The sequence below is a fragment of the Erithacus rubecula genome (assembly GCF_903797595.1).
Source record: "Erithacus rubecula genome assembly, chromosome: 5".
Lineage (NCBI taxonomy): Eukaryota > Metazoa > Chordata > Aves > Passeriformes > Muscicapidae > Erithacus > Erithacus rubecula.
The window spans coordinates 7,681,954-7,705,896 of record NC_136687.1 but is presented as its reverse complement, the minus strand read 5'-3'; the positions used below and the strand labels follow the sequence as shown (position 1 = coordinate 7,705,896).

Here is a 23,943-nt window from a genome sequence, read left to right as displayed (position 1 = left end):
GACACAAATTATGACACAATTTATTCTCTTAACACAGTAGAATTGGACAGTTTTAAAGAGCCTGTATGCAGGAGAAAATAAATATCTTCAGAGAATGCAAACCTAAGTATTAATCTTGACATAAACCTTCCATGTGAGATTTTATCCTGCACTTGCACATTAAAGCAGCTTTGAAATGTGAACATCACATATGTATTTTCATTCTATTTCCAAACAGACAGCTAACAGCCAGGATTATTCAAATTCAAAAAATTATTTTGCACAGTGCTTAACTGGATATTTGTAAATTCTCCAGGTAGCTGAAAAATTAGAGGAAGACAGTGGTTGCACCATCTTTTATCCACCTTACATTAAACATTTCTGGAGAGCTTAAAAAGCATGCCTTATACAAAGGATATTAACATTACCTTCATAGAAGTCTCAGAAGTGACAATAAGAAAGTTCATGTCATTGCCCAGTTCCCAAAGCCAAGAACATTCTCTTTTTCATCTCTCAGAATGTTCCTGAGGATTTTAACCTACAGATTAAAATGTATCAACTGCAAATTAAAGTGTTACTAGAACTCATTTTCCTGCATTAGATTGTTCTTCTTTCCATATTAGGAAATAGTATGTCAAAAAACCCCTACAAACTATATTTTAGGACCAGCTTATCTATGTTTTCCTTTTTCACAGGCAAGTGTGAATGTGCTCCCCACCCCAAAATTATGCAGTTTCCTACTTCTGGGTAAACCTCAAGGGTCATGTACACCCACATGGTAACAGCTGAAACACCATGAGAAAACCATCTTCCTGACTGCACCGTCTCCCTTGTCAGGCAAGTATTACCCAACTAAATATGGCTGCATAAATTAACACCATACACACCCAGAATTTCTCTTCCAGCTCAGATTCTCATTGTTTCCACCTGACAGTGGCAAAAATATGTCATTTACACTGCTCTGCAAGGTTTCAGAATTATATCTGGGGAGAAAAGCAGCAGACCAGTTTCTCCAGTCACTGTAAACCACATAAACACAGTGCTTAGTGGTCATTTTAGTGAAGTTACTTTCAGAACCAGAAGCCCAGACTTTAACATTTCAGGAATCTCAGCTATTCTGACACTTTCTATGAGATCTATTTCTTTACTTTTGAACCAGGACCTTCCTGGTCTGCAGAGGGTTACTGAACCCTTTGAACAGAGCAAAGTGGCATGCACAAAACACAGAAGGACAGGCACCAGCCACAGCAGAGATTCTGTTTGCATTGCAGGACAAGGACCAGAATGGCTGCTGAGCCTCACACACACAGCCCAGGTGAACTGCCACAACTCTGCTGGCACAGAGCTGGCCCATCAGAAAGGCTTCCTTCCCTGGAGGCCAGGCTGGATGCATTTACATTTTGGGTGTTCTCAGCCATGACTCCAAAAGCCCAAGAAATTCACTTCAGCTCTCCCTCCTCTTCCACACACATGGCTTTGGGAGCAACAGTCCCAAGCACTCAAGATCTCTGTTAAGGTTCATCCCCAAACATTACCTAAAGATAGACATGCACACCAAAGGTGTATCCAAAGGTCACAACAGCTTTAATGTTCTAAAAAACTCATTTTGAATCGTTACTAAATCATTAAAACAAAACTGAAATTGTGCTTCTGGGCACAGTTGTGGACATATTGAATTCAAGTCCCAATGTAAACCACGAAAGGCTTCTGTTTGACACATAACCCTGCTTCCAGATTATGGATGGATAATGTCCATTTTAAACACTATCTTTAGGCAGGGATTATTTTAGTTGACAAACATGTGAAGATTAATAGGAAAAAAATCCAGTGTTTCTATATATCTGTCTTGTTATTGGTCATCTAAAAAAACCTCCACTGGCTATAATATCACCTTTATTTTTTTTATTCAGACCCCTATCCAAGCAACAACTCTTGTACCCACAGTCAAGATATACCCCCATCCTTCAACCTCACCAACACAAATACCTAGAAAACTTTTAAAAATGCAGCACCACTACTCCTGTTTATGTTTGACTAGTAGTGACCACAGACTTTTCCCCACTGTGTTCTAAAAATCATACCCAGCCAGCATGGTGCTTATAATTCCAGAAACAGAAATTTAAGTTAAAATAATGAACATCAAGGATATATAGATTTGTCAAATCAGTTGGGAGTCAGACAGGGATCCTGAATAATTCACATAGCACTAAGTACTTTAATTCCTGACTCAAGCTGTAAAATGAACTCTTTCTAGAAACCCAACTGCCACTGTTTTATTGCCAAAATACATATGTGCAGTTCTTTCAAGTTCACTGAGAGATTACTGGCACCAAAAATTGCAAAGCACCATGACATGTATGCAGCATTCAAAGCCAGAATTCTAAACCCAGCTATTAAAGCTATTTCCCAAACAGCTTGCAGCTGGATACAGGCCAGCAGTTTCTGCCCATGTGAAGTCCAACTGATCTCAACAAAATCTTAGAAATTGGTAAGCAGTTCTCCAAGGAGATGAGCCAAACAACTGTGTCAAATGCAAACAACAATCACTTGCATCAAAGCTGAACACTGGTATTTGTTTTTACAGCAGTACTATTTTATATGTAGAAAAATCTACTCCTTAAGTCTCCCTATCCATATAGTTTAAGTGTATCATGCTTTCTCCAGAGCACAGTATTATTTCAATTTTCCTTGTGGGAAGCATCTCCACACTGGGCTGCACACAAAGCTGGGTGTGCACATCTGCCTGTGTGGCCATGCTGGGAGGTGCTGGACAGAGTAGGGCAGGGAACTTGTAAAGCCCTGCCAATCCAAACCTGCAATCACATCTGTTCACAAGTTCCTGCCCTCAAGGGATTTCATTAGTATCTAACACATCCGCATACTTAAATGCACATTAGGCCCCAAGCAACTCCCACTTTGTCAGAGTTGTTCAGTAACAATGCATCTGGTGAAATTTATGAAACACAACAGAAATCTTATAAAAATGTATTCCCCATGATTAATGACATTTACTATCCCACTGTTAAGTTGCCTTTTTACACGTATCCAGAAACCATTATGTTCTATGAAGTCCATCCCAGAAGTCCCCACACAAGATACACGTAATTTACATTGGCCATTCAACTTCACCTACTTTGAAGGTAGAAATTAGAAGATTAAGATAGTAAAGCTTTTCTCTTTTATTTTAAACCAAAACAAGCTCAGCAATTCTAATTTTCAAATATCAAGCCTGATGCTTATTCAGTGAACTGCCCTGATTTCATTAGGAAGAGATTCTGTTGTGTTCTTTTTTGTATACAAAGACTTTCTGTAGCTATCAAGACAAAACCATTAGGGGTTTCAGAAGCAAATGTCAAAACTTTGTCTAAAGGGGAATAAACTGTCAAACTCATACTAATGGTTTAACTCTACAAATATCCTGATGAACTGTGTTTTGTGTGCAGTTTTATGAGAAGAGTAACACACACGCAATGTATCGATTTATGCATTACACCATAACAAAAGTTACATATGTTCTAACATTCCAAGTATAACTGATACAAAATGTATAGAACTGTGCTAAACTCCTGCTGTAACAATACTTCATAGCAAAAAGCCCCATGGGCTAAGATAGAATGTGACTTTTTTTATAGTGTGTAAACATAGTATGTGTATAAGGCAATCCAGATTTTTAAACCTGTTTCTGACCTTACTGGATAAACATATTTTTCTATTTATTTCAGTTTTTCTCTTCTGTTTCCTCCAAACTAAACTAACCTTCATTTTCTCTCCTTCATCATACTTGCCCACCATTTTATTTCCTGTTAGTACCAGCCACTACAGAATTTCATAAATCTATCAGCTAACAACAGACAGATAATACTTCATTTTCCCTGTTAATCTCCCAAACCTCTATCAACATTGATAAAATTCAGATGGTTTTATGAAGATATCCAATGACACACAATAGCAATGTATCTCACCAGTTTAAATGATTCTTATTTATAAGTCTCTTATCAACCTTACCCCTGAACTTCCTCAATGTCATCCTCAAGTTCCCTGCTCTCCTCCAAGTCTCAAGCAAGGTACACAGGACTTATGTCAAATTAACTTATTTCCATTTTATAGAATTTGCAGAAGCCAGGAGGAAACTGATGGTACCAAAAGCCAAAGCTGCCCATTATCCAGTCCCTGCAGTGTGTGTCCCTGTTGTGAATCTGTTCTGTGCAGGTGCTACAGACCCTACTCTGCCCATCAGCCACACCTCAACATCACTTCAAAGGGACACTGCTCTAAACCACCAAGTTTTGGAAAGGATATACACACACTCTTCTTTGGGGGAAGAGAGGGAAATAAGATTTGTCTTATTTATGCTCCAAAGATCAAACTGCATAGCAACATGCACCTTCACTTTATAAAACAGTCAAGATTTTATGTGTTTGTGAGGCACAGTGTCAACATGAAAAATTACCTCTAAGAACAGTTACTTGAAAAAAAAGTGGTACCAGCTAACAAGACAATATTAAAAAAAAGTTGACATAAGTCTCATGAAATAAGAGACCAAAATGCCAGATCTAAACATGCTGCTGAAAATACAAATTATTCTGACATTGACTGCATCCCTTTCAGAACTAGCTACTGAGCAATACTCCTCTTCAATTTTGACATATAAATGAAAGAATTAAAAAGAAAAAAAAAATCTAAAAATTAATGTACAACCAGAAAGCTTTTTCTTCTCTCTGGTGTTTAATAGTATATTATCAGTTAACAAACATATTACCTGGTTCACCAGAAGCAGAAAGCTGTTTCCAATGTCATGTGCATTAAATGAATTAGAATAAAATAATTGTTTGACTTTTCAGTAATTATTTCTATTACTCCAAGGCAATAACATTATTTATTTTAATCTGACACCTTTTCAGTTACCATGACAAATCCAATACAATCTAATTGAAAAACATACTCCAAGAATAAAAAGTCAAGATAATCACCTTGTACAGTTTTCTTATTGCACACACATTAACACATTCTTTCAAAATACCAGTATTCATAAACAAATTCTCCTCATTGGAAGAGCTTTGAGATGACATCTGCTAAGTCATCCATGCTCTGGAGACTACTGACTAACAGTTCAGAATTTGGGCTTTTTTCTTTTAAAAAATGAGAGTCTCTCTAGTCCATACCTGTTCCACAATAAATGACAAGACGGAAAGTACAAATAATAAAACAGGTTAAATGCAATTTAGTCAATATTCACATAACAATGAACACTTACTCAAGCTTTAAAGTATTAACTATTATTTAACTGTCAATCACTGTTCTCCCAAAATTGTATTTAGGGATTTAACTTAGCTAACACTAACACTTAAACATGTGCCAAGTACCATTTAAATCATTGACATTATACCCATGTAATTATTCACCATTCATACTAATCATTATGTATGAATACAGCAATTTAAAGGGATAAGATCTGGTTCTTAGTCTTCTACATTTGTTTTGAAAACATTAGAATACTGTTAAATTTATGGATAAAGAAAAATCATTTTAGCACACAGAGAGGGCTAGACACTGCTTTGGCAATTATTTAGACCCAAAAATCAACAGGAAATTCAACTAACAGCTGAAGGGAAGTCAATAAAACACATGAAGTACAGTCAGGAAGGAACCTTTCAAATATCATTAAATTTCTAACCTGTCCTATCCAAACTACTTTCCATGCTTGAACTTCCTTCCTAAAATGAACCTTTCTAGATGAACATTTAGAACAAATAAGTAATAGAGATGGAGAAGAGAAAAATACAAAGCAGTTACTGTATTTCTGCACATATAAAAACCACATCCAGTAATACAAGTTACTGATACAGATGAAATAATTGCACAAATGAGTGTTTATGAGTTCCCTTCTGGGTCTGAAATACCTCAGCTGGAATTAAATCATGATTTAACATGCCTTAACAATTGAATAAATTAGAAAAATATTGCAACCTCAGGCAACATTAATTTCTCAATTTGCCAATTAGTGTCTTTCTGTCAGGCAGAACACAGTAGAACCCTTCTCTTTGTCAAGTCTCCTTTAAAACCATCAGTTTCTAAAAGACAGATACAGGACTTTCTCAGAGCAATCAAAAGCACAATGCTTCTTCAAAAAATAATATTCCAAATGCATTAGATGGACAGTGTCTCTAGGACAATACACAGGAACAGAGCAACACACAGAGTGGTAAAGAGTGTTTTTACCACATCAACCCTTCAGCTTGCACCAATTGAGTTATTTTTAAGAAGCACAAAGGAGAATTTTCAGAGTAAGATGAAGACAATGACATAGCTGTGCACGTGCTGTGGGGCAGCTCCCTTCAATCACAAAGGACAGAAAGAGGAAGAAACAACACAGGACTTATTACAAAATCTGTTGAATTATGCTGTGTTGACTTGGGCTTTCATAAGGCAAAACTCAATATATAGCCACTAGAAAAGATACAATGTAGCATAGTCTATTTTAAAAAGTATTTAAAACATCCCACTTGCATAACATTTATTATCCCCTGATCTAAGCATTTCTATACCTCAGAATGCAACTGGGGTGCTGGTCAAGAAAGAGACCACCCATGTACCCACTGGTGTCTGGGCAGTATCTGGTCAAGTTATTGCACCATCTTTAAAGGCAGGAATCATGGAAAAATGAACACTCCAGGTCAAGCAGCTCAAATTCCAAGGTAAGGTGGAAAACTTCAGTACATCCCCTCCCCCTCCCCCTTATATAAGCTAACCAGCTCCATCCTAAAGGCAGCCTTATTCCACTACTCCTAAGGGAAGGCTGTTGCAGAGACTCCTATGCCTCTGTTGCTTAGGAACCATCTTTTCTAATTTCCAGATTAGGTTTATTCTTGGATAGTTTATACCCATTTGTTCTTATACCTCAAGCATAAAAAGCTCTCTTTACCCACCTGTGTTGTTTCACTTGTTTTTATGAAGAGCAATCTCATCCTGTTTTGTTTCCCCAGGCCAAACAAGACACTCTCTGAGTTCCAGGAATCAGGCTCTGGACCTTTTTTAGTCCAAATGTCATTTTTACTTGATGGTGAGTTACAGGAATTATATGCAGTTTTTCAGGTAAGCTTTGACCAGTATCAGAAAAAAAAATCAATACACCTTCTTTAAAGAAAAATATTAGCAGAGCAACAACAGTGTACTTGTCCTAATACTGATCTCCACTGCTAACTCTGATAGAGTTGTCATCCTGAAGTGTTACAATTCTTTTAATGCTCTTTAATATGATTCCTTTGCCTACTGGTCATGTCTTAAGGTCTCAGCTTTGTTCTGTGCAAAACTTTTTGTATTGGTAACACCTGACATCTGATGAAGATCATGAGACTGGCACAAGAAGTAAGAATGGATAAATTATTTAATGAAAACACTAAATCTCAAAACTGGTTCTGACAAATCCCACTACTTATATAGTTCAAATATATCACCCACTGGTAATCAAGTTCTATCCATATTTGGCAAACCCTGTCACTATTCAACATCAATTGTCACAAAAACATCACTCTAGTTTTTATATGGAATTATATTGTACATGATATGAATTCTAAGTTACAAGTGGTCAGCTCTAACCATGTATGCTCTCCAAGAAGTCAGGCAATCTTAAAAAAAAAAAAAAAGGGGTTAGATTTCTCTGACAAGTCTTCCTGTTAGAAGCTATATCACTTCATACCCTTTTCATCTTACCTCCACACAGAACAACTTTTCATTCTAAATTTAAACAAGTCTCTCTGTATTAAAGTTACACTAATGATGCAATTACTACCCCAAATCACCTTTTCCTCTAAATGTTGTGAGTACTTTCACTGTTCTCCAATACCCTTCTGCCTTGCCATTTAATAACAATTCTTGCAACTTAGCCACTAACTACACACATCACCTACTTCAAAATTGTAAAGTAAATGTTACATAGCTCCACAAATCTTCACCCAGCAAGCTGGGCTTCATTTACATTGAAATCATCTTTATAACTTCACTTCAGTATGACCTATGTGCATGTGTTCAAAATGTCTTCACTGAAAATTAAGGCAAACTTTCCATGCAGTCTTTCTCAAACAGCCTAATTATTTTTAGTCTTATTTCATTATCCCCATGTTCCCTGACAAGACATATGAAGAGTCTTATTTCTGCTTACTCCCGATGCTCAATTTGCTATCAACCCTGCTAAGTCTTTTATCTCCACTTTTTTCTACATGGAAAAAAAATGTATCAAGATTTGGTAAGAGGACAAATGTTTTAGACAGTTGCCAGAATTACCTGCCTTTACTGCTGCATCAGAAGTTCAGCCATGCCAGAATTAACTGAAAGCACCTCATCAAATAAGCCCTGAACATTGCCATGAACTGGAACTGCAAGAGCAATTGGATGCTAGACTACTTATGGACTCTGCAACTTGGATGTTCACTTCAGCAGTTAGAATTATGAACAGCTTTTCATGACACTCAGACACATTTGGGTCTTTTTGCTTTTGTTGAGCCTTTTTTTTCTTGTTTTTCCCCTAAACGATGTTTGTCTGAAACACAAATAAAAAAATTAATGCCATAAAGTCTTTCAAGAGCTATAAAAAGGACAGGCAAGTTAAAGCTGCTTAATTTTAGTTTTACCTCAAATGAGACAGCCAAAAAAAGAAAAAGCAACAAGAAAACCTATATTATCAATATTTTGGCTTGAGAACAGACTGCACCGCTATTACAAAACTCAGTTGGGGGAAAAAGGGGAGAAAAAAAAAGGTCTACAGAAACAAGGTTCCAATTTAGGATTACCATAGCAACAGAGAGATGGGAGGGGAAAATTAGGAGATTACTCTCTCAGTTCATCAAATCCTTGAAAGAGTAAATTTAGATTTGAGTTTCAGTCAAATTAACTTAATTCGTCCTATTCATTAATGATAAACACATCTAATTAAGGACTAAATAAAACAAGCAAAAACTACAAGAAACAAAGTAGCAAATGTGAGATTTCAGACTGAATTACTTCACCATTTCCTTCTATCATAAAACACATATTTGGTATCACAACAGGTCTTCATACCAGTACCAATGAAAGAATTATTTAGAAAGGTGTCTAGTTCTGATTAAAGGCCTGCAAAGAAACAGAACCATTTGAAATCTGCCTCATTCTTGTTAAGTGACCTCAGTAGCTACACTATTGAAAATGGGCAATAATGTCCCCCATTTGACTTGGGGGTGTAATGAATTTCTGAACATATAGTTGGCACAGGATTAATATTTTTCAATAATATATGTGGGGACAGGAATGACTCCAAAAATTAGGGAATGCAGGAATAAGCTTAAGCTCCTTAAAACAGTGATATTCTGAAAAACAAATCCAGGATAATGTAAGTACCTAATACTCACATGTTTTTAAATTGTGCAATCTTTAACATTCTTAATATTTCAGAGTTGTTTTAATAAATGCTCAAATACAAAATGGACACATGTTAATGACTGATTTAAAAAGCAAGAACAATAGAAGTTTCTGTCCTTTTGGGAGAGCAGCTATCTCAATACTTTAATCCACTCACATTTGATAGGATCCCAAACCCACTGAACCTGCAGTTGAAGAGGCAAACACAGCTAACAAAGATTTAATTTTGACATTGTGAGCTTTGCTTGAGGTGTGGAGAGTTGTCTCCCCACTTTAGTGGCAAATATTGACCCATAAAGACTCTATGCCTCAGGCAACTTTTCCACCAGGCAGAATGTTCAATTAATAAAGCTGCCCTCATAATTTGCAAGACTGCCCAAGTCCAGCTTTCCTGGCTGACATTCAGATTTTAAGCATGTTTCCCAGCCTTCTGTTCACCACTTCTGGCTTTTGTTGACCCGCTGCCAAAACGCTCTTTATTTTCTGGTGGCTGGGCAGGCCAGAGGACAGTTTGAGAGACTACCTTCTTCCAAGTTGTGCAGAAACTGTTCACTGTGTTCCCTGCTCCTGGCTCCTACCCAAGATTCTGCAGTGAGGGAAAATAGGAGGATACTGGAAGGACTGTCATTCCACTAGTGTGAAGCAAGGGCATAGGCACCTTTACTGGCCTTTCCATGTCCTTAAACCAACATCTCCATTAACAGATAGGAACTGAGTCAAAGAAAGTGTCCCAGGTCAACAACGAAGACTAAGGCAGATCTAGAAGTGGACATGCCACTTGTCAAAATCATAACCATATTCTGCAATCACCAATTCTCCTTTCAGGAGAAAGGCAAGAAATCCAGTATAAGATGATCCACAAAACTCAGCAGTGTCAAGATCAGTGCAAGTTCTAAAGCAGATTGAAAGCAAAGTGGAAAACCACACAGATAGATTGAGTTACAAGCAGCAACAGAATCAAACAACAACAGGATGGTCCTCTCTGAGACCAAGGTATAGAAACCTGTAGGTGTAGAAATGATTACAGGCAACCTTGTCCCTGATAAGTCACAGTTGTAAAAATTACCAAAGAAGAGGAACAGCCTTGCCCTTAATGGGTCGTAGCTGTGGTAATAAAGATAAGTGTGATAAAAGGGGTGGGTTGGCTGGTCAGTGAGGATCTTGGAGGAAGGGGACCTGGAGGAGGTAGAGGAGCCTGAGGAAGAAGGAATGATCCAGACAGACACAAAGAAGAATGAAGCAAGGAGAGAGTTGCTATGAGATCAGTCTAGGTCTGATGGAGTTTGAGCCTGCAGTCATATTTGAGCTAGGTAAAGGCCTGTAGTCAGTCTGCAAACCAATACTTGCAGTCATAGTCCAGCACTCAGAGTCTGCAGTTGGACCCTACAGCAGGAGCTTGCTGTAGCCAGAGTCAGGATGGCAAAGCTGAAAAGAAGAACAAACCAGGACCCTTTCATGTTGTTGAATGAGTGTCTGTGTGTTGGCTCATTTCTACCCCTAAGCAGGCTCACACACTGGTTAACCCACCTTCCTTGATACATAAGAGATGAAACAGCTTCTCTTTGGATTAAGGACTGTTATCTTATATCCCTCTCCATCATGTATGATTCACTTACTTCAGGAAAGCTCTTGAGAATTTACTAACTTTCTACCAAAATCCCTATATAACTAAACAGGGGAAAAGCCATATATTTATATGTACAGCTGAGATCAAAGCAAACATCTAAGATTATTACTGCTTTATTTTTTCTGCCTATTAATAGGCTCAAAACCATTGTAATACTGTACCATAAACATTCTACATACCTAAATAAGTTTTAACTGTATACCTCTGGTCACCAACATCTCATGAAAAACAATGTACAAAAACAAACACAATTTTATCCTTAATTCACCTATAAAAGACATAAATTTATTCTGAAATATTTCAAAGTTTTCAGTTAAACTGAAATCACCTGTATATCTTTGAAGACTCACCATCTAATAAATTTTACTCTAAGCCCAAGAGGGTGTGGAAAAAAAACCACACCAAAAAACCCCCCACACTTTCCTATGTACTAGTAGACTTAAAAATAATATCGACAGTAAGGAAAGAAAATTTACTTTGGTATCAAAAATAGAATCCTGTGCTTTACACTGAATCTATTATTCAAATCATATGGAAATGTAAAGTGATATTTGAAAACAAAGTGACACATTAGCTGTGTAGAATTTTACCTGAAAATCATGGAAACCTTTCCAGTAACTGAAAACCACAAGAAAAAAAAAAGACAAAACTAATGAAACATGCTTCCCTATTAATCCTCTTCTTGTGTTCCCCCCTACATCTTGCATTAGTCCCACACTCCCTTCTTCCCTCATCTGAGCACTGGTTCACCAAGGGCAGCCATGCAAGTGGCAAGAAACAGCTGGATGGATCCGAGTTCCCCATACCCTGACTGGCTGGCAGGTGTGTGACACCCACACAGCCACACTCCTGCTTCCCAGAACAAATCAGGAGCCATGCCCCTCTCTCAGCAGGGACACAATTTGGCCATCATATCTCACTACTGGCAGAAACCTTTTCTATTTGAAGTAACCATTTTCCTGTTAAATTCAGCTGGATGTAGCTAACAGTCTCAGAAATTGAAGAGAAAAGCTAAGTAAGTTGCTTTAACTCTGGAATGTTTTAAGCTGTGCTGATTCGAGGTTACCACACTAAGTTTTGCTAGACAAGATCTTTTGGAGAAAAAAAAAAGCCAAGTATACAGCACCTCTCAGCTAATGGATGAGAGCAGCAATATGTTCTTTCAATGAATTTTATGTGGAATGGATGCTTCACAAGTGTACATACTTGTTAGATTTTCAGCAATATTTACAGTGACAATACCTAAAGAAATTGCTTCATCTGTTAAAACACTAAACTCAGGGTGAGCTTTATCTGTCATCTCCACAGTCACAATGTACCAACAGGGACTCCACGCTCAGTCATTTGTAACACACACACAAAAACAGCACCAAAAGAAAAAAACAAAACTGAACAACAGCAACACAAAACAGCCAACAGAAAAACCAGAGAATACAGTTTTCATGAGTCAAGGTTTTCCTCAACACTTTTTGGCATAAACTAGCATACACTATTTCAGTTCTATTATAGATTATCAGACCTCTCAAAATTCAAGATCTAAAACAAGATAGAAATAAAAAGCATAGAAAACAATACGACACATTTGAAATTTGTACAAACAAATAAAAAAAAAATCTCCAAAAAACCTAAGTTTCTATGGCTTCAAGTCAAATTACAGTTTTTAATCCAAATTTAATTTTAATTTTGCTTTTACATGTTTACTGATTCCAACCAAAAACCTAGATTTTTTTTTGTCCCCTTGTCTTCAGAGCATAACTGTATCACAACATTCATTCTACTCATTTGATTTGAAAGTATCAAAAATACCACAAACTGTTACTGATTAACCACATTTACTACCATGACCCCTTTACAGCATTTCAATTAGGTACATGAAAGAAAAACAAAATCTCAAAACTCTGAAATATTTTACTCCTTATTCTTTCAGACTTCCTGAGTCTAGATCTGAAAATAATACGTAACATATGGTACAAAAATCAGTAATTTAAAAAAGACAAAATTCACTGTATTAGTCAATTAAAAATTCAAAAGAATTTTTTATTAGTCTGAAGAGCACACATATACCACATCATAATATCAGTTTTAAAACTGAATTGATATTTGCTTTCATCTATGCTAATTTTTAATTAATCTGCAGGGAAAACAATTCAGATTGTGATAGTGAAAAACTCTTTTGATGTTCCACTTGTTAGTGCAACTGATCTGAGTTTGAAAGGCTGATGTTTCACTGGATAACAAGTGAACCCAGCAGAGCAGGCAGAGATCATTCCTCAGAATGCAATCTAACAAGCAAGGTCAAAGGGAGGAAGTTAGGAAGGGACTGAAGAAGTTGTTACTCCTGTTTGGCTACACCTTCAAGGACAACATTTTCAGTTTCTCTGAAAGGTCAGAGTCAATCCAGCAACACCAGCACGCACACACTGGTCAGCCAGCCTGACAGGGAGTAGTTATTCAAATCCATCTGTGCATTAAACCTTTACTTGCCCTGAAGTGAAGAACAATTAGACTCTGAAATTCCCCAGAGTAGCAGCAATACTTCAACTTATTCAAGGCCAGGACCGTTGGTCGGGATGACAGACCTGAGTCCTCGTGGCAAATGACACCATCTCAGCTCACACCTGATTTGAAAAGCACAACTTCTGAAAAGGGCGTTTCCTGGAGTCTCTTCCCCTACTACATTTGCAACTATCAACCACTGAACTTTCAGAAGTGACAAGATCACAGTAAACAACAGCCACTGCTGGTGAGGAAAGAAACCAATTACTTGCTTCAATTCGACTCAAGATTATCAACATAATTCTCAATAAACAACAGATGCTTTACTGAGAAGGTAACAGATGTCATCAAATATTCCTACAAAACCCTGTTATTGTATACTTGATACTTTAAAGTGAAATTAAAAGTAGCCATGGAAAAAGTTAATTTTAAAGTAAACATTACTACAGATCAAAATCTGTATAACCAGTACTTTTTAAGCATTACTACCTCTAACGAAAAGTTTTCCTCAGGACAGAAACTGGTTCACATGCTTTACATTTTACACCTTTCTCTACTGACAGGTTTGTACAGATACTGCTCTCAGCCCTACAAAACTAGAGTATTTTTGAAGAGAAATGCTGAATAAGTAGCAAGACTAGGTAATATTTTCCTATTCCCCTGAGGAGGCTGATTAAATTACATGAATGAAAACTGCCTTAGGTAATCTAGGGGCTTCTACTATTTTTAAAATATATCTGCTTTTGAACCTGCCACTATAGAAGATTAATAACTTTACAGAAGAATTTCAGACAGGTTCTTCAGCAGATGTCAAGTGACCTGCACAATGGAATCAGCAGAGGAAACCTCACATTCACATCTGCTCACAGTCTTTTCAATCACTTTTCAAGTATAAAGCATATACAACCCTAAAACTCCCTAAGAAATATTTAGCTGCAGTCTGAATTACTGCTACAGAGCTATTGCACAGATCACTTTCTGTGCTGCAGTGTGGTCCAAGACAAGTTCTAATTTAGGAGTCATCAAAGTCAGAAAACCAGCATGGCTTTTTCTTCATGCCCTCATGCCTCAGGTGTCTCCACTGCACAGCCAAAGCAACACTGATATGCTCTACTTCATTGAAATGGTGGGCAAGTTTTATTAATATGCATTTTTCCCTCAAAGCAGGACTGGCTCATTTGCACAGTAACAATTTGGGGGTTACAAATTACTCACTATCTACCACTGCTACAACTCTTTAATAATTAAGAAAGCTATTTCTACCAGTCAGAAAAGCATTGGGTATAAGATCTCCTGCCTAGGCTCCTCAGGAAGCACTTGTCACATAAAGTCATATGCATAGTAGCAATCAACATGCTAAGCAACCTTCTCCTAGTTTGAAACTTTCAGTTCAATTATTTTATTCTATTTATTAACAAAATTGGCTACTTAAAAATTAATTTTTTCCTCCTATACCAAGTCACAGAATGTTGGATGAGATTTCCTAAAGGCAATTCATGCTGTGAAACTGCACTTCAAAAACCAAGACCTGGGGCAGAAGTAGCTTTAGCCCTACTTCTGTCAAAGCCTCTCAGTGTTCAGAAGGGTTTTCTCTGCCTAATGTCAACAGATGATCCCATTTTATACACAGAATCCCACACTGGTTTGGGTTTGAAGGGTCCTTAAAGATGATCTAGTTCCAACCCCCCTGCCACAGTCATCTTCCACTAGACCAAGTTGCTCAGAGGCTTCATACATGCAAAATATCATTTAATATTGATGGTGAATCTCAAAGAATGAGAAAAGTTGAGTCATTTTCTGTTGGAAACTACTAAAAAAACTGTCACAGAAAAATACTGATTCAGTAAATGACCTTCTTCACTCCACAGCATTAGTGAACCATACTCTAATGAGCTTGCTGGCACAACATGCCAGCAAAATTACTTGCTTCAGGTGAAGCACATTCAGATTTTTCCCACTTATAATCATCAAGCATAGAAAGAAAACATTCAGTCAATACAATAGTTTTTGGCTAAAAAGCACTATTCTCAGCATAGAGCATACAGGAAAACAGAACTCCAGTAAAACTACTGGACCCTTAAACATGCAAACCAGTAATACACACATTATCTTGCTATAGTGAAGATGTAAAAACTTGCAAATGCCTCTTCCTGAAAACTCTCCTCAGAAAACCATAATAAATTTAAACTTTTAAGCCACCATAAGTTTAAATTCTGTGAGGCAAATCATATAGATCATTACATTCACTCAAGATTTTATCAAAGTTGATGGCACCAAATCTGTTTACAGAATATAAAGAAATACCAAAGCCACCTGTTTCAGAAGTCTAGTCCATAGCTGCATTTTTTCCTTGCTTATTACACAAGTGCTATAAAAAGAATATTTCCTTACTGAGAAACAGAATCGTTACACCTTTTTATTTCATTAACAAAAACGTAAGCCTCTTAGAAATAGCTTGTATGCCTTTAAAATAAATTCTTTTGATCTATTAAAAAAAACCAAAAAAACCCGAATTTGTGACAGTAAAGGACTGTCAAGAATTCCACTGGCACATATGGTCACGTTACAAGAACCAGAGCCGTAAACAGCCTGTCTGCAGGGAGATACCTGTAGCTTTCAGCAGAGCACAGAAGAATTATCCAGCAGCAGTTGCAGTCTGAGAATTCATAAGCTCAAAGTAGACATGTTTTGTAAAGCTCTGTATAAAAACTGAATACCTTTGGTATATGACAAGGTTGTGATCTACAGCAACTTTCCAAAAAGCAAAGAATAAAACAAAACCAGCAGTGAGCTAACACCACGGAGTTACAGCAGTATCTCATGCAAGATGTAAATGCAGTGCTATTCCTAGCCCCCATCTCAACACAGGCACGGATATTTTTCCAGCTTGACTGGATTTTCCCCCTCCCTAATTGCTAGTTTTAACTAAAGCCAACATAGATTAAGAATCAACCGTAAAAGCAGCAGAGCGAGTGTGCAGCAATTACGTGCAGAAAGGCATGTGACATTTCGCATCAAAAGCAGACCCTAGGAACGCTAAAACGTAGATACCCCTTCCAGCAGAGGAAACAAAACAACTGCCCGTCTGCTGCTGGTGCCCCGCCAACCCCCAGCACCGCACACACACATCCCAAATCCTCCTTCACTCCTACGTCCTCTGCGGAGGATGACTTGGGCTCTCCAAAGCCGGCATAGCCCGCACAGCCCGCAGGTCACCTCTGGGGCTGGCAGGAGGGGCAGCCGAAGCGGCGGGGGCAGCGCCGGCAGACGCAGCGCTCGGGTGCAATGGAGATTCCAACGCCGAGCGGCCGCTTCCTGCGGCGGCTGGAGCATCCCGGCGGCACGGGATGGCACCGCGTCTCCTGAGGCAGGGCTGGCAGCACCTGCCCCCGCAGCTCAGCCCCGCCGCCCATCCCGGCCAGACCGCAGCCCCTCGTCCTGCTCCCGCCTCCCGGTGACCCCGAGCCGCCGCAGCCCCTCACCGCAGGCAGCCTGCGCGCAGATGGTTTTTCCGCACTCCCCGCCACGTTTTCCAGGCGGACACGGCGCCCTCCGCCCCCCACCCGGGCTTAACGAGCCGGTTCCAGTGTTTGCGCTCCAGCCTCTCCTTGCCGCCCCCTCCTCTCCTCCCCTCCCCGCAGCGCCCGTCTCCCCCTCACAGCCCGCCCGCCGCTGGCTGCGCCCCTCAGCCTCCTCCGCACCGTCACCGCCGCGGCGCTCACCCCAGGACAGACGAGAACGGGCAAGAGTGAAGGGGCCGCCGCGGACTGTCCCCTGACGAGGCTGTCGCTGTCTCGGTCCCCGCCTCCCGCCGCTCCCGCCGCCCCCTCAGGCACCGAGCGGCCCCCGCCCGATAGGGTGCGGCTTCCACAGCCCGCAAACCCAACAACGGCGCCGCCCATTGGCGGGAGGGCGCGCGCCCCACAAGTAAGCGGCTCTCCCATTGGCGGAGAGGAGAGGGGGCGAGGGGCGGTGCGGCCAGGCCGCCCCTGGCGGGTCCCGCGGCTGAGGGAGCGCCGGGGGGTCCCCGGGCGGCCGGGAAGAGCCGGTCTGGGAAGAGCCTTCGGACGTAGGGAAAGGGCTTCTTATGGCGCTGGATACCAGCGGAAAGGAGAGGCGCAGCGTCTAGGAAGCTTATCTTAGAGCGGGCCGGAGATAGGCGCAGGCAGACATCGCTAATCGGCGAGGACGCGCAGCGATAAGGGCTTGTTACCGCGCTGCGGTGGCGGTGTCCGATCAGTGTCAGCTCTGAGCAAGGCCAGGGCCATCCAGGAGGGCAGGACTCAGGCTTGAGAACTGCCTTGGCGAGGGCTAGAGACACCTGCCACAACCGAAGGTGTTTGGTCAGTGGAAGATCCTCCGGATCAAGTCAGGCGCCAGGCTAGCGAGGAGCCGCGCCTGATTCGGGACGTGCGCAGATATATCGTACAGCATGTACATAGCAGCCTGATGAGAGCTTTATAAATCACCTCCTCAGATCTTCTGAATCCTTCGGAGGGCTGTGTGGCTGGTGCAATCCTCGGTTTATTACAATCGCTGCAAGCTCCAAGTGTAAAGTTCTCTTACCAATTTTCTGTCCGTTTTTCCTGTGGTTTCTGTGTAATTTTAATTCTGCTGCTCTACACGTCTGCGTGTTGTACAAAATGCTGCTTGCCACGGGACAAATGAAGACTTGGGGGACTGGGGACAAGCTCTCAGAAAGCTCTCTCTTCTATCTACAACCCTCATTCCCAAGATATCCATATGTAGGGAAGACTGCAGTGAGTAGAACCTGATGGATTTCAGGATCTGTATACACCTCCTGTGGAATATGGGAGAAATCTAGCTTGCTCCATCCACCTTCACCAAGGAAACACACTCCACTTACCTAGAAACAGGCCACACATACATGCATAAATTTGTCTGTAAATCCAGCCACCAAAAATGGTTCAGGTAATACCACAGAATTATTACAGCACATCTGATAAGGCCCTACTGGACATAGATCTTCCTAATCAAAAACCGTCCCACAATTAGACATGTGTTGGTGTTTTTACTAATGATTAGCAAATCATGTCTGAACATTTTTTTCATAAGAACTGTTGCTGTACACCTGACAGATTTATGTAATTTGACCTGCCTGGTGCTGAATCCTGTACCCCCAGTGGATGTGTGTGCATACATGGCCATATACTCTTGTCCCTCTTCTACACCTGCAGGCTCCAGCCACCTGCCCCATGCAGTGTCTTCTCTTTGATTACTTGCCCATCTTGGCATCTCCCTTTCTTTCCCTTTCTCACCAAGGCATTTGCCTCACAAAGCTCTCTCTCTTGTCTGGAAAAGTAAATGGGAGAATTAATCTGTGTTAGAACTAACTCAGCAAAAAATTACTGCTTTGTTTCAAACTTAATGGATTTCCTCTCCAGCTCAGTATCTGACTCTAAGACCAGCAGTGGCAGCAGCAGTGCCCAGGTCTGGGGGAGGGCAGAGTCACTTCTTCCTCTGGCAGTGCTAGCTCCAAGTGTTTGTGTAACTGCAGGGTGCTGTGACAAGAACAGCTCGAGCTGATCAAAGGATGCCTTTTATCAGCTCCTGTTGGCTGTTGTGCTGCTGATGAGTGCTGTTCCTTTACCTTTCTCTTCTGCTGTCCTACTTTGTGACCTGCCCAAGGGCACAGGTTCCTACTGTTCCAGCTTTCCCCCTGCCCCTTGCATTAGCTCCCATAATAATGAGGCCACTGTTTCACCTGGCTAATCTGAAGGAAAAATTTGGGGTGGGAGACGAGCTTCCTGCTGAATCAACCAACTCCCTCCACAGGCTGAGACTGTGACAGCTGATGCATGACTGTGTTTATCTTCCCTGCTCAGTTTTTGGCCTGCTCAGGTTCCTGACCTGCCTCTATCCAGTGCTGGTGCAATGGCAAAGGTAGGGTTACATGGGCAGAAATCAAGGGAGGGCTCATAAATACTGACGTGCACTAAAGCTGTGTGCTCTGCTGCAGAAAAAAGACAAGACAATCTCAAAAGGCACTTCTGCATTATTTAAGACATGAAGAACTTGTCTTTGTTAACTCTTACCAGCTGGGTTTGCAGCATTACAGCTACAACAAAAGGTACAACATGAGCTACACTGTGTTTTTCAGCCTGCAGTATTTGATTCCTTCGAGATTTTGGGCTGCTGGTGAGGGTTCTGGGAAAAGGAGCTTATTGCCAGTAGGCTTCCACTTGCCATATGCACACCTGCACATGTACAGGAGAATGGTTACTGGCTCTCAAGTATTAGTTCTCCTCAGCAGGCTCCAGCAATAGCACTGGACTCAACTTACATCGCAGAATCTCAAATAAAAGAGTTAATGTGAATGTATTCATTTACAAATTATTTTCATATGGCTTTACTAGATATCAGAAAAATAGTGTTGTACAATTATTTTTATGCACCTGACCTTTTTACCTGGCATTAACACTTCTTGATGCTCAGGTAGCTTCTATCTACCTGAGAGAAGCACAGCAGCAGGTTGATGTTCCACAGCTGGTATTAGGACATTTATATTTTCCTTTATATGGGGTGCACTAATTCCACATAAGCAGTTCCAGGTCAGTTTTCTTACCTATAAACTGGGATTGTTGGTAAGGTAGCAGTAAGGTAGATCTTTCTCTCTTGACCTGCCTGTTCTGTCCTGGCAGTCTATTGACTGGGCAGGACTTGTTTGCCCACTGTCATCATTTATCTTCATCTCCCACAGACCCACTCCATTTCCCAGAAATAGTTCTGGATCCTCCAAATAAAACAATGCCAGCATGTGAATTCTTTGTTGCTTTTCTCATGGGCCTTCAAAAGCAGAGTCTTAGCAGTGAAACTTCCTTGTGCCAGCAAAATAAAATCCAGTCCCTGACTGGTGATACCAGAGTTGGAGTGTTGGGAGAGGGTGTGAGGACAAAGACAAGTTACCTGTACAAAATACCCCAAAACCAGCTCTCTGAGTGGTGTCTCTCTCACTGGCACCCAGGACTCTGCTGGAAGTGGGACAAGGGAGCTTATACACATGCAGCATTACTATTGAAAATCTCATGAGGGATTTGTCTTTGAAATTCTTGAATTTAAATGCCTTTTTCAAAGTTATGTAATGGGTTATCCTAATTTCAGCTGTGCATAACACCAGAAATAATATCTCACATAATGTCTCAGTTTATTGGTAGTATTACTAAAGTTGGTCATTGTATGTAAGGTTATGTCTGAAGTACATGAATTCTTATTTTTCAGAGGGAGGTCTTTTTTGAATTTTACTCATTTACGCAAGGAAGGACAATTTTCCCAATGGACTGAAAATAGCACATAGAAACAATTTTAATGTAGGTTCAATAGAAAGATTACATGGAGTAAAAAAGTGTGTTATGGTCTACTTTCATCTCTCTCCACAACCAAACAAGAACACATCTGAGGTTTGTTTGAGCTGAAAAAAAATTAAAATGAAGAGAACCAAAACAGCAGGTGGGCTAAAGGGCAGAGCAGCTGGAACAGGCTGATACTAAATGTTGCCAAATTTTATACAGTCTTAATCTGAGAGGCCACTTTGGCTTTAAGTTTGAAAAATATTGACTTTATGTTCAGGGGACATGGGGAAATTTTTATACATGATTGAGATGAAATGTAAATGGAGCTACTTGGTTCAAGCTGGTTAACAGCAGTTACAGTTAAACAGAACCAAAGGTGCAATAATTGCTTTACACAAAGGAACTCCAGCAACCAACATTCTCTTTTAATGTTGCAATATTCTTTGTGAAGGTTAGGGCTTGTTTTTCCAAAATGTTTTTCCAAGTAAAAACAATTAATTTATTCACAACATCTGTGATTCCTGAGTATCATCTGCCTTCTAGTTCTATGTTCTCTGCTAGTTGCTTCTACATGAATTCCAGTGTGACTGGAGCAGCTGAAATTGTTTTTAGCTGCTCTGTAATGATGTCTTTATCCTTAAGAGTAAGAGAAAGAAAAATGCCACTAAAAGAAGTTAGAACTTTTGAACTAACTTTAGAATTACAAGCAGACCCAAGAGGGTAAAACAGAGAAAGGAAAAGTATTTTATGGCAAGTTCAAACTAATGAGGAGGGCTGAGAAGTATAAGAAAAATATTTTAAGGTAGTTACTATTTTAATTGTTATATACAGGAGAAAGTAATTAATCCTGAGAGAAGCATTGGAATATTAGAATATCAAATTTTTAATTCCCTAAAGTCACATTTAATTTTTAAATGGCACATTTTCAGCAGTACTCCCATGGTTAGGGTGCCATTTTCATGGAAAAATAAAACAGCATAAATGCAATAGTGCAAATTAATGTAAATTAAAGCACAACATAATCAATGAAGCCTAAACCAGGCAGCCTGTGAAGCCACAGCTGGAGCACCTTTCCATATTGGCCTTGTAATAAAACACTTTAATACCTTTCCATGGGACAGACTCTTTTCTGTGCTGCTCTGGTGGCCCTTTCACATCACTGGTCATCAGTACAGGTGCAAAACTCCAGCCAGACAAAAGACTGCCCAAACCAGAATTTCAGTGCACATCAGCCAGTCCAAGAACCAGCTGTGCTGGGATAGTACCCAGCAGGAGCTTGTATGAAGTGTTTGTTAAAAGGCAGAGAAGGTGGTAACTCAAAGAAGGGTTAAATGCTTTTCCCTTGTTTTATATATCCAGTGATCTAATCCTACAAATTATTTTTATCATTGTCATTTCTGTGCAAACCAACTCCAGGAGGGATATGTGTGAGTAAAATTACGTTAAAAATGATTCTGTGTTATCTCCAAGATTACATGGCTCTCAGGACCAAGTCATCAGCCTGAGAGGTTGAATTACCCACTTCTTGGGAACTAGACACTGTAGGAGGAAGGTACAAGTGAGGGACAGTAATGATGATCCTGTAATTAAGATACAGGAATGAGAGCCCTGAAGGAAGATTTGGAGGTGGCTGTGCTTCAAGGCTTACTCCATACCTGAGGCCTACAGAACATAATCACTTCAGCCCATCCAGTTTTAAAGTGAGCTCAAATGCTCTCTGTCTTGAAGTTCTAGTAGTGTTTGCTATTTGATATTTTGGTACTTTTGAGTATAGTAAAAGGATTATAAGCTCTCCCACTTAGGGGGGTCTGTAATTATGGGCATCTCAAGCATGCTCCCAACCATAAGGGGAAAAAACCCTCCTTGACTTCAAGGAGGCAAGTATTTCATAAGATGGAAACTATTGCAACATCATGCAATTTGCTTACTTCTAGGTGAAGTATTTAATGTTCAGAACAGCTGCCTAATGCTTCACAACGTGGATAAATTTAGGTGGTGCCCAGATGTCCATTATGCAAATTCTACCTCAAAGTATATTAAGAATACTTTAAACACAGAAGGATTAATTTATCTCTTTGTTCTTTAGGTTAGAAGACATTCAGATAAGCAATTTTGCTAAACAATATTGCTAGTTATTTAAGACAGATGAACCAAAAGAGTCTTAAGTTTCAAAGACCCAGGCTATTAACTTTCCACTAAAAGTCAGCTTTGATCTCTGGCTTCTATCTGAAGTCACTTAAGATTGATTTGTCCCAAATGACTTCTACACACAAGCTCAGCTGCTGGATTCCTGTTGTGTGGATCCCTGTGTGGAACATGCTGACCAGCAGATGTCTCCAAATTCTACATCATCACACTTTCAGCTTCCAAAATCTTCAGTGCCCTTTTGCACATTCCAAAGGATGAAGCCACTTGAGGCTACAAATACTCTTGCTACTTATTCACATTCTTGTGAAAACTGAAGTTCTGAGGTGGAAAGCTTGACTGTTGACACAAAGCACCTTTATTGTCATAGAAAAAAATGTTTGGATATTGGTTCCCTTTTTATGACATGCTGCCATTGATTGTCCTTTGTTTTATTTTCAAAAGCACTAATTTTTTTCCCTAGAACAGCAATCCCCATCCAAGTATGGCTATAATACTTTTTTCTGGAGGTTCAGTCACAAAAGGCAAGACTTTTTCCAAACTAGTATCAATGATTTTGACTTGGGTATTACAAAACTCATGAACTACATTCTTTATGAGCATCAAGACCTGCTTTTACAATTCCCCAGGAACTATTTTAAAGCTAAGGAGCTTGTAGGATGTTGTAGATGCAAAGGCTGCTTTGTGGTGAGGGAATGAGGAGAGGCAGATTAGTGAGAAATATAGGAGACATACTGAGCCATGTGTTCTAGCTGTGTCTTTCCTCCCTCCAAAGACCAGAAACTCACCTGATTTGTTATAAAACAGACTAGATAGTATGTAGGAGCAAGAGGAAGAAAGAGAGGAAAAGATTGCAGATTTGTTTAGAACATGAAGATTTGATTCTTAGGGGCACTGAAAATTAATTCCTCAACTCTACTATTGGAAGAACACAGCTACAAACAAAAGCATTAGAACACATCCCCATGAAATTAAAGAGAACAGCACAAAATGAGG

The 23,943-nt window shown here is 39.9% G+C and overlaps 1 protein-coding gene across 21 annotated transcripts in view; it reads right to left on the bottom strand.

The window, feature by feature from the left end:
• The window catches only part of ADD1 (adducin 1), a 61,811-nt gene extending 44,412 nt beyond the window's left edge, over nucleotides 1-17,399 (bottom strand). For 2 of the 21 annotated variants that reach the window (XM_079305864.1, XM_079305863.1), the window contains exon 1: nucleotides 17,215-17,382. The gene's annotated coding sequence lies outside the window, so the exon portion shown is untranslated. Of the gene's footprint in view, nucleotides 1-16,974 lie in introns of all 21 variants that reach the window. The other 19 variants (XM_079305858.1, XM_079305857.1, XM_079305873.1 and 16 more) reach the window with 17 other exon arrangements.
• Nucleotides 17,400-23,943: the final 6,544 nt, after the last annotated feature.